The sequence below is a fragment of the Eschrichtius robustus genome, chromosome 7 (assembly GCF_028021215.1).
Source record: "Eschrichtius robustus isolate mEscRob2 chromosome 7, mEscRob2.pri, whole genome shotgun sequence".
Taxonomy (NCBI): Eukaryota; Metazoa; Chordata; class Mammalia; order Artiodactyla; family Eschrichtiidae; genus Eschrichtius; species Eschrichtius robustus.
The window spans coordinates 91296245-91307150 of record NC_090830.1 but is presented as its reverse complement, the minus strand read 5'-3'; positions in this window follow the sequence as shown (position 1 = coordinate 91307150).

The window sequence follows — 10906 nt, the reverse complement described above, 5'->3', positions numbered from 1 at the left end:
GGGAGGGGGATTGCTAGCCATGGGCCAGAAGTCCTGTTGCCAGGATGGCTGCGAGACCAGGAATCAGCATCTCTTTGGGACAGCTAATATGGGGGTACTTTGGCAAGATTTTAAATGAAGCTGCGGGGTGTTTGCCTGATTAGATCTGAGCAAACTGGGTTTTAACAGCAAGATACTTTTTACCTTATTTGATTTGATTTTCCAAGACCTTCTCTTTGACAGAGGCCAATCAACCGTTAGCCAGCTTAGTCCATTTGATGAAAAAAAAAAAATTCCAAAACTTTTCTTTGTGTCATCAAGCTATCAGTTTGGCAGAAGTGTCTGCTTTTCAACGCAGCTGTGGGGTCTCAGAGTGGACAAGCCTGAGTGTGCAGGGCAGCCTTCATGAAGGGGAACAGGATCCTAGGCTGCTGGCTGAAGGAGCCCTGCCCCCAGGAAAGGAGGCACCTCCTCCAGGTCTATCTGAATGGTTGGTTCACAACTCACTTCCCCTAGTCCTGCTTTCCTGCACCTCATCACCACCCGTGTGCTCTCACAGTCCTTCTTTTCGAAAAATCTTCAAAGCCACAGAAGAGTTGAAAGAACAGTGCAATAAAAACATCTCACCTTTCACCTAGATCCATAAATTAACATTTTGCCCTACTTGCTTTATCTCTGTGTACATAACTTTTTTCTGATTCATTTAAAAACTAATATAAATATCATGATATTTCACCCTTAAATACACCATGTATCTCCCACATAATCACAGTATAACAACATGAATGGTAAGAAATGAACGGAAATGGGTGGTAATTTGATAGTATCATGTATTACACAGCCTGTATTCAAATGTTTCCCAAGTATCTCTTATATTTCTATTTTTCCAAGCCAGGAGCCACTGTATTGGATTTTGTCCCTTTTTTGTCTCTCTCGATGTTGCCTTCTCTCTCCACGGCACTGTCAGTTTTGAAGTACGTAAGCCATTCGTCTTTCATGATGTCCCATTTTCTGGATTTATCTGACTGTTTCCTCTTGAGCAGATTCAAACTGAGAATTTTGTCAGGATTGCCTCAGAGGTAACATTGCGTGTGTATCTTTCAGTGCATCGCACCAGGAGGCACATGACCCCGGGCTCTCTCACGGTTGGTGTTGCTGCTTTCGATCACTTGGTTAAGGAAGCAACAGCTAGATCTCTGCATTGTAGAGAGAAAACCCTGCCTTTGTAATTAGTAAATAATAGAAGGGGTGGGACTTTGAGATGGTGGGAACACCCTGACCCCAATAAATCTTCACCCAATGATTTTATATCTGTTCATGATCCATGTTTGAATCAATTATTGCATTGGGGGTTGCAAAGTACTGAGTTTCTAGTTCCAGAATTCCTTCTACATTTAATAGCTGCATTCTTCTAGAAAAAGACTGTCCTCTTCCCCTTTTCTCTTTCTCTTTCTTGTCAAACATTATTCCTATGGACTTCAAGGCACTATAATTCATCACCATCATGAATCTTTTTCATGCTCAAATTGTCCCAAGTTATCAGTACAAGTCACTTCTTGGTGGGTTTAGACAGGACCCCAGTAGTTATTGAGCATTTCCTAGACTTCTGACACAACACAATGTCCCAGGCTCACCTTGTACTGTTCCTGCTCAGACCCGGAATCACCCATTTTCCCTCGACCCATGTTTTTCTCCTTCTCCTCCTCCTCCTCTTTCTTTTTGATGTGGAATAGTTTTTAGAAACCAAGATCTGGGCACAATGTGTGCTCATGGCTATTGAAGCATCATCGCTTGTAGGCCCTCTCAATGGACAGTCAGCAAATGTATATTTAAATCAAAAACTCGATACCATAAGGTTCTTCTTGAGATTTCCTCATTCTATATTTCTATTTTGCCTCCTCTAAAGTGAAAATCCTGTTCCCCAGACATATAAATATTTTTACCCATTTGCTCTACCCTATAATACACACAAAATACGTACTTCCAGAATTACAACACTGTACAACTACAAATTCGCTTAAAAATTTCTTTGCAGGGGCTTCCCTGGTGGCACAGTGGTTAAGAATCCGCCTGCCAATGCAGGGGACACGGGTTTGAACCCTGGTCCAGGAAGATCCCACATGCCGCAGAGCAACTAAGCCCGTGTGCCACAACTACTGAAGCCCACGTGCCTAGAGCCCATGCTCCACAACAAGAGAAGCCACTGCAATGAGAAGCCCAAGCACCGCAACAAAGAGTAGCCCCTCGCTTGCTGCAACTAGAGAAAGCCTGCGTGCAGCAACGAAGACCCAACGCAGCCAAAAATAAATAAACAAATAAACAAATAAATAAATTTATTAAAAAAAGAGAGAAATATGCAGGAAGGGCAAATTTCTAGATACAGAAAGATAAGTGGTTTCCTGGGGCTATATGTAAGAAGTGGATTGAAAGCGAATGGACATGAGGGAATTTTTTGAGGTAACAGAAGTGTTCTAAAACAGGATTATGGGGATGGTTGTACAACTCTATAAATTGCGGAAAATCACTGAATTATAAATTTACAATGGATTAATTTATGGAATGTAAATTATGCCTCAATAAAGCTTTGAAAAACAAAAACAAAGGCAAAAAAAAGAATCCCTCTGCCAATGCAGGGGACACGGGTTTGATCCCTGGTCACATGCCACGGAGCAACCAAGCCCATGCACCACAACTACTGAGCCTGCACTCTAGAGCCCACGAGCCACAACTACTGAGCCCACGTGCCACAACTACTGAAGCCCGTGCGCCTAGAGTCCGTGCTCTGCAAAAAGAGCAGCCACTGCAGTGAGAAGCCTGTGCGCTGCAAGGAAGAGTAGCCCCCTCTCACCACAACTAAAGAAAGTCCGCGCACAGCAACGAAGACCCAACGCAGCCAAAAATAAATAAATAAAATAAATGAATTTTTTTTAAAAATCAAAAAAAAATTTCTTTGCAGTTCTTTGTTCTTAGAATTTAGTCCTCCATGTGTACAGAGTATTGTGTTCAAAAAGAATTAACTATTTTCTCAATGTGGTTTTGCTATCAATTTGATATAGTGTTAGAGACATTTGTTTCAGTGTATATGCTGGTTTTAGTTTCCTTTCTTAATCCTTTTAGTTTAATTTTATTTTTTGAGTATGTGAAACATACATATGGTTCAAAACTAAAAACATGTAAACAGGTAAACTCAGAGACGTTTTCCTCTCATCCTGTCCACTCCGCCCTGCTCCCACCCACTGCTTTGAGGTAATTAATCTCAGTAGTTCCCATTTTATTCTTCCTGTGTTCCTTTTACAAAAATATATTTAATTAAAAATTTTTTTGCATATATACAATCTTTATAAAATTAGACAAGTGTTTATATATGTACATATATGTATGTATATATATATAAATATATATTATTCTGGTTCTTATATGGGTTTATTTTTATTTGTATCTCTGATTCATTTGGTATGGTATGTGGTATGAGATATAGATCCCATTTTATCTTTTTCCCAAATAGCAATCCAGTTATTTCAATATCATTTTTCAAAACCACCCTATTTTCCCCTGTGTTTTACTTGCCACCTTTATAATGTTCTAAGTTTCCACATATGTTTGGATATTTCTAGACTTCATGGTATTCTCCAATGGTATTTGTGATTATTCATGTGCTATTACCACACTCTTTCTTTTGGTGGCTTCATGTATGCTCTATTGCTTGGCGGGGCTGGTTCCTGCACACCCTGCTATTCTGTTTTAGCTATTCCTGTGTATTTGTTGTTCCATATAAACTTTACAGTCAACTTCAGAATCTAGCTACAGAAACAAACATCTTGGTATTTTTATTGGAGTTGCATTATGTTCACATATTAAATTGAAGACAATTGACTTCTTTATGATATTATCCTTCACTGACAAGAAATATATTTTTTACAAGTCTATTTTTTTTGCTTGTCTCAGGAGAGTTTTCAGATTTTACTCTTATGGATTTTTCACATTTCTTGTTAAGTTTACTTCTAAATATTTTATGTTTTTGTTGCTTTTGTAAATGGAATTTCCCATTATGTCTCCTACTTGTTCATTGATTGCTTATGGATTTTTTTTTTGGTGTGTTAACATGATAGCAGCTACCTTATTGAATGCTTTTATTGTTTTGTTCGTTTTCTTCTTGATCTCCTTGAGTTGTCATCATATTATGTCATCTGCCAAATTGTAGATCTTCTCTCCCATTTCTTCAGCCTCTAATTGTTTTCTCTTCTCTGATTGCATTGGCTAAAACCACCAATGTTAAATAATAGTGGAAACAGTGAGTATACTTGTCTTGTGCCTGATCTTGGTGGAAAATCCTCTAGTGGTTTTCATTAAGTAAAATGTTAGCTTTAGGGCTTAAGTACGCATGTTTTGTCATGTTACGGGAACACCCATCAATTCCGATTTTACTGAGTTTTTCAGGAATGTGTGTGGGATTTGGTCAAAAGGCTTCTCAGCATCAGCAGGCATTAACTTATCCTTAGCAATTATACCCTGGGATAGTCCCAGGCAAACCAGGACATATAGGCACCTTGTTACTAGTTTAGTTTTTTCCTTTTGTCCTTGTTGGTCTGCATGATTTTTGGAGGATGTGGTGGAAGATTTGGGTTTAGGCCGCCACTATGATCTTAGAGTCTCTAAAGGTCTCTTTCTCTTCCTCTTGATGCCCAGTCCATGTCTGCAGCCTGATTCACTTACTAGTCCAGCCAGCACATGCTATCCCAGCCTCTGCCCAGCTTATCTTTTCCTGCAGGTTATGTCTGGATCTCTAGGGGCTGGTGGCACACCTGTTTGTAGAGGAATCCCTTTCCTGTAAGAGAACAGTTCCTCAATGTGGTAACTCACAGGTGTCACTTCCCCAGCTCAGGGACATTGCGGGTGGGAGGAGACTGCTCTCCTGGTCTGCCCATCTTCTCTGGGCATCGGTATCTCAAGTGCAAATGATGACTAGGTCCAGCCACTTTTGATCCTCTCCTTAGCAACACCTGAAGGGGTCCTTTCAACTCAGGAATTTTTAAAGATAATAGGAGGGATAAACTTTCTGTTAAGCCCCTGGACCTCTAGACCAGCCAACTCAAACTCTTTGTTCTTCTGGACCCACCATCCTTTAAAGGAGAAGCACAACAACCTGACAGCATTTGAGGCTTTCTCTTGGAATCCCTTCTTCCTCTTCTCTTTCTCACTATCCTTGCTTGTTTCCAACTTGCTTGTCTTCCATGGAGGCTCTGATGCCATCAAGCTTTGTAACCCTGACCTCGACCTGTGCCCTTGGTCCTCCACACATGGGGTAGTTAGGTATATGCTGTCCTTTTAACAGATGTTGACTTGGCTTGCCCCATTGAGGCTTCATTCTGCCCTGTCTTTCTGCTATTTCTGCCCCTTCTCTCATGGGCAGATGCTAGACTCAAGATATTAGGACTGAATATGCACAATGGAATGGAATAAACAAGTATACAATGTAAGCATAAGTATGTCATGCTGTTATAACTATGGGTAATGTTTATGTGAAACTACAATGAAGTTTTGGTGGGAATTTGGCCTCAACATGGAAGTGTGGGTGAGACCCTTAGCCAAGAGTGGCTACAGCAGGGTCTCTGCCGTACTTTCAGCCCAAGCTCTACCATATCGGGGTCTGGTTCGGTGACCATCTTTTCTTCCATGTTCCTAGTTTTTAATATATATGTTTACTGCCATTCCCTCATGTCAAAGCTGATACACTACATTCCCTCCCGTCAAAGCTGATACGCTAAGTGTGGAGAAGTCTCACCCTCTGTAACAGTGTATAGTTCAGACTTGAAGGTATCAGTTTCTTGTTACCTTCCCATCAGCCTGTCTACCTTGTAGCACCTGCTCAGATCTATGCAAACTCTTCGAATACAGAAAGTGGCACTTTCCCCTCGATATGCTTATTAACCTTGGGGAATGACTTCTTCCCTTTTCGTCACCAAAGTGGATGAGGTTTTGTGACCTCGGTTTGGCAGGCAGAAAACAACCTCTAGGTTGAGCTCTATCTGAAAAACTCTCCCCTTTATCTAGAGCCACTTGTCTTCAGGTCCTTTCCTATGTCACACAAGGAAATGCCCCACCTTGCTAAGATTTGCTGATGAACTCTTTCATACTGTTTCATACCTGTGCATTAGCATCTGCCATGATTAGTTAGAGCATAGTCACTCTTGTCAGTAGATCTTCCAGATGGTTCTTTTTCTTTCCAGAAATGCACAAGTGATTGAGCTCTGAGAGAGCAGCCTCTTCAGGAGAGGTTTGGCACTCTGGACAGCTGCCCAAGGTTGCAGTCTTGTAGATAGCTTAAGTTTGAGCAACCAAAGCTGGTGATGGACCGTCACACGGAACTCAAAATCCAGGGCAAATAATAGAACTTAGAGAATCTAAAGTGCCTCTGTCCTGAAGGAAAATATCGCTTCTCTTCTGCAAGAAGCTGACTGCGTAGAGGGAAGTAAGAGCCCTCTTTCCAGTAGTGAGAAAGTTTGGAAGCCAATAAATGCTCACTGGCTATCCTGGTTCCCCAGTCGGAGCTGGTCATGCTTCAGGATGGTATTGTGTCCATGTCAGTGGATCTTACTGGCAGCAAATGGCTCATGGAATGAGACCCAGACTCAAGACAGCCTCTCCAGCACCACCATCTTACCAAGAGGTGAGCAGCATTTTCTAGAACAGTAGGCCTCACCTCAGCTGCCAGAAGAAAACCCTTGTCAACATTCAGGGGCCCTGAAACATGGAAACCATGGGGCAGTCTCCATTCCTATAAATGAAAGACAGACCTTCCAAAGGACGAAATGGCAGGCTGGGCTGGAGAGGGAGAAAGGGGTCTGATGGCCGTGGAATGGGCCTGCAGCTCTGTAGCTCTTCAAATGGTGGAGCCAACAAAGGATTAAATGAGAAAGCAGCTGCCACGCCTTGTAGAGAGCTATACAAATGCAAGCAATTATTGTTATGCGTATATAATTATTTTGTGGTGACTGTGACAATGTCCATACTTTATCATGGAGGACACAGCTGGCAGAGGCTTAGGAAACCCACGTCTTTGATTATTGCCGCAAACGTAAGGCTCCGCCGTGGCACAGGCCCCATTCACATTTCTCTCCCCTGTAATGTTAACCCTATATTTCCGGGCTGCATTAAGGAATACTCTTTGCCTTTTCGTTCAACAGAAATCCGGGTGGCTCTATGGACTGGTTCACTCCTTAGATAAGGTTACTCTCCTTGTGTGTGATGAAAGATGAGCTATATTTCAGAACAAAGTGCTGTGTTGTAATAATTTGCCTGGATTCCCAGGGCATCTTTTATCTGACTTGATAACAATGTAGTTCATTAGCAGACTTGGTTAACTGATAACCTAAAGCGATAATGCGATACTCATAAGCAATTTTCTGTGTGTAAGATAGAATAAACCATCTTGTAAGGTATCTGTTAATTGATTTGCTTCTTTTAGCAGCATTTTAATTAAGGCAGCTGGTTGTGAACTGAAGGAGAATGCAGCTGGATTCTCAGTAATCGTTTTAATTTCTGTAAACTCAATAGAATGTGGGATCCTCTCCCCCATCCCACTTCATGACATATTTTCCCAGCACCACTCCCGGGCTCTGGTTTTGTTTGCGCCCCACACAAGGTCTCCTGTGTGAAGAACACAGAGAAGTATGCTGAAGACCAGTGCTTTCTCCTTGGCTTATAAAGGCAGACATGCCCTGGGAGCAGCTCCTGGGGATAAAGATGCCAATGGGCAGGAGCCCTTGGACATGTTTTTGAAGCAACCACAAGAAGTCATTGTGTCTGTAGGTGCGATGTCTTGAGTGAGGGCCGTTCCTCCTGCCCCACCCTGTGGTTTGGGAGGATGCTAGCAGAGGCCTTCCCAGCCCAGTGGCCCCCAGAACACATGCAGATCCCAGGCAGCCCATCTCAGTGGGCAGAACATCCTGCCCAAAGGGGAAGGGACAGATGGTACTCAAATACCAGGAGGAAGAGTTATCCCTACACAGGTGGAGCGGGCCGCAGATGGCAGCAGCCAGCCAGGATCTAAAGGCATGGCTGTGGTTTGCTGCCTCCAGGGCTCAGTACCTGGAGGAGAAGGTAAGATGGGATCGGGTTATCTGGCAAGATCAACAAATTACACATATGTATCAATCTCCATGTCTTTAAGTTAAAAATATATTTGACATGGAATCTATAAATTAAAGTCAACACATAAAAATTAAATAAATATGTGTATATACTCTTCTATGTGTGTTAAAATTATACATATTGTGGAATTCTAATATATTCCATCATAGAATATATGGGGGTTTGAATAAGTAGGTAAATAACAGCTCTTTTCATCATCCAAGTTTGGAAATAGCTGAGAGGCAGACAAACAACTTAGGCAGATGGAGATGAAAGTATCAGTTATTCTGATTTTCGAATGAGTCATGACATGTCAATATCACTCTGCAGGCCCTAGAGTCCAGATTGGTCCTTGCCCCAGTCCAAGCAAGAGGTGAGCATGGCTGGGGTTGGAGTGCCGGCAGCAAAGATGCAGAGGATGGATGGGTTTGGGATGGGGTTTAGAGGTGGAGATGCCAGGGCTTGCTGACATAGATTTGGGGGTGAGGGAAAGAGTGACTCAGCCTCAGTCCTAGGGTTTGGTGCCATTTATGAGGATGTGGAAGACCCGGGGAGTGCTAGCCTTGGGAAGGGTCTGCAGCTGGTCTCAGGTCTCTTGAATCAACTCTTAGGGAGCCAAAGGATGGGTTGCACTTGGAGAGAGAGCGAACCCTGCGCTCCTACAGGAGTTCAAGCTTGTGAACTGGGGTTAAAAACACACATGTCTGAGATTGTTCTAGAATGTGCTCTGAGATCCATGATAAAAGCAGGGGAGAATCGGCCTGGAGGAGCCGTAAGGCTCTTTTACGGTGAGATGGAGTGTGCAGAGGGGTTGCTTAGACAGAGGGAAGCTGAGCTGAGCTGAAGATGCAAGCAGAGCGGGTGGTGCCTGTGACATGAAGCCTAGAAGGGCCAGGGCCAGGCTGCGCTCGGGGCTCCTCCCACTGACTGATTCTTTCTCTTCCGAGTCATTTGTCATAATCCCAGACTTGTCAGATAAATTAAGCATCCTTCAAAGAATATGATTTTTCAAGTGGACGTTATCATTGGATGACAGATAAGTCTCCCAGGCTGTGTATGCAGCCTGCGGCGAAGTCATTCAGCCTGGACATGAGGAGTTTATGAGTCAGGGAGGAGGGCAGAGCATTCTGGAACCTGGTGTGCCAATACCCAGGAATATAAAAGACCACGGCAAAGCTAAGAAAGGGCAAAACAATCACCGCGCCCGGGCTTAGGCTGTGTGGGAGGAGGGTCAGGAAGTCTGTGATACACAGTGTCCTGCCATTTGGTTGTCTGGATTTGTGAAGTCTGTTTTCTCTTTCATGAAGATAGTTGCAGAAAGACGGTAAGTGAATATGTGAAATAGAAGTTCAGAGTCATGAAGGAAAGATCCAGAAGTCCTACTCATTTACGAGGTGTTCCGAAAGGAAAGAGCAAACAGAACAAAAACAAGGACATAACAAAAGAGAGAGAATAAAATTGACCAAAGTTGCAGAAAGATACTAGAACACAGCTTAAAAGGAAGAATGTAGTGAGACAAATGCAAAACCAACTATATACAGTAAAATCAAAGTAAAATTTGAGAGTACCAAGAACAAAGAAAAGCAAATGACCTATAAAAAATGGGACTTTGACCAAAATTAGACTTCTCATTGGCAGAACTGAATGAAAGAAGATAAAGAAGCAATACTTTCAAATTTCACAGGGGATAGAATTATGCACCATAGTATTCTCTACCCAAACAATCATTCAAGTGAAAAGGAAAAAAACCTCAAAAACTCAGAAAATTTACTACCCCAAAATTCTTTCTGAAAAAAATGACTGGAAGATGAACTTCAGCAAAATGAAAAATGAATTTAAGAGGAATGTGTGAGATAAAAGAAGTGGCAGTGAGTAAAGAAACCGGTAAAATTTATATTTAAATTTAAATAAGTGATGATTATTTTAAAAATTACTATACATTGCCATTCCTGTACATTGAAATCCCACATGATCTCAATATGGGAGGTTGTATGGGAGACAGATATGAAAGCATTATATTGTTCAGGGACATAATATATCAATAGAATATTGATTAATTCTCAGCAATGATAGAAAAATATAGTACTGAATTTATGTAACGTAAATTCAGGAAGAGCTCCTAGAATAAAAAAAAAAGGTGGGATGGAAAACGTCAAAGCAATTACAAGCATTAGGGGAAAAGAAAAAGGAGAAAGAGAGGAAGAATTTGGAGGAGGAGGGGGAGGAGGGGAAGAGGAAGAATGAAAATTCTTGTGTATATTCTTTTGGCACAGACATGAGACTTTCTCTAGGGCAGATACAATTTTTATTCCTAAAATTGTAGCGTATGTGTGGCATGGCCAGTGTGAAGATGACCTGAGTGGCAGTACTGTGTATAATGGTATTATCCCTTAGTATTTTGGGGAGCCTGGTCTCCAAGGCTGCTGGACCCAGATATTGGAATGGAAGCACATCCCTCTTTGACCTCTTTGTCCTCGTTTGCACCTCAGACTTGGCTCCAATGCCAGACTGCCCTGGGAGAGAGTAAGAGAAATAAATGCTGTTTCTGCCAGCCTGGGAGGGTGGCCTCCAGTGGTCTTGGCCAAGAGAGTCCTCGGGTAGCGGAGCAGACAGAATGAACTGTGAAACCACTTTGGCAGCAAGGGCAGCAACATGGTAAAACTAAGAGTAGGGGACAGGACAGCCCAGTGCCTGGTGAGGCTGGTGAGGCAGAGGGTGGGGATGCCGTGAGGACAGCTGCGGGTACGGGCTGAGTCAGGCTGAGGGGGACCTGTGGGTGTCAGGAGAGGTAGAATAA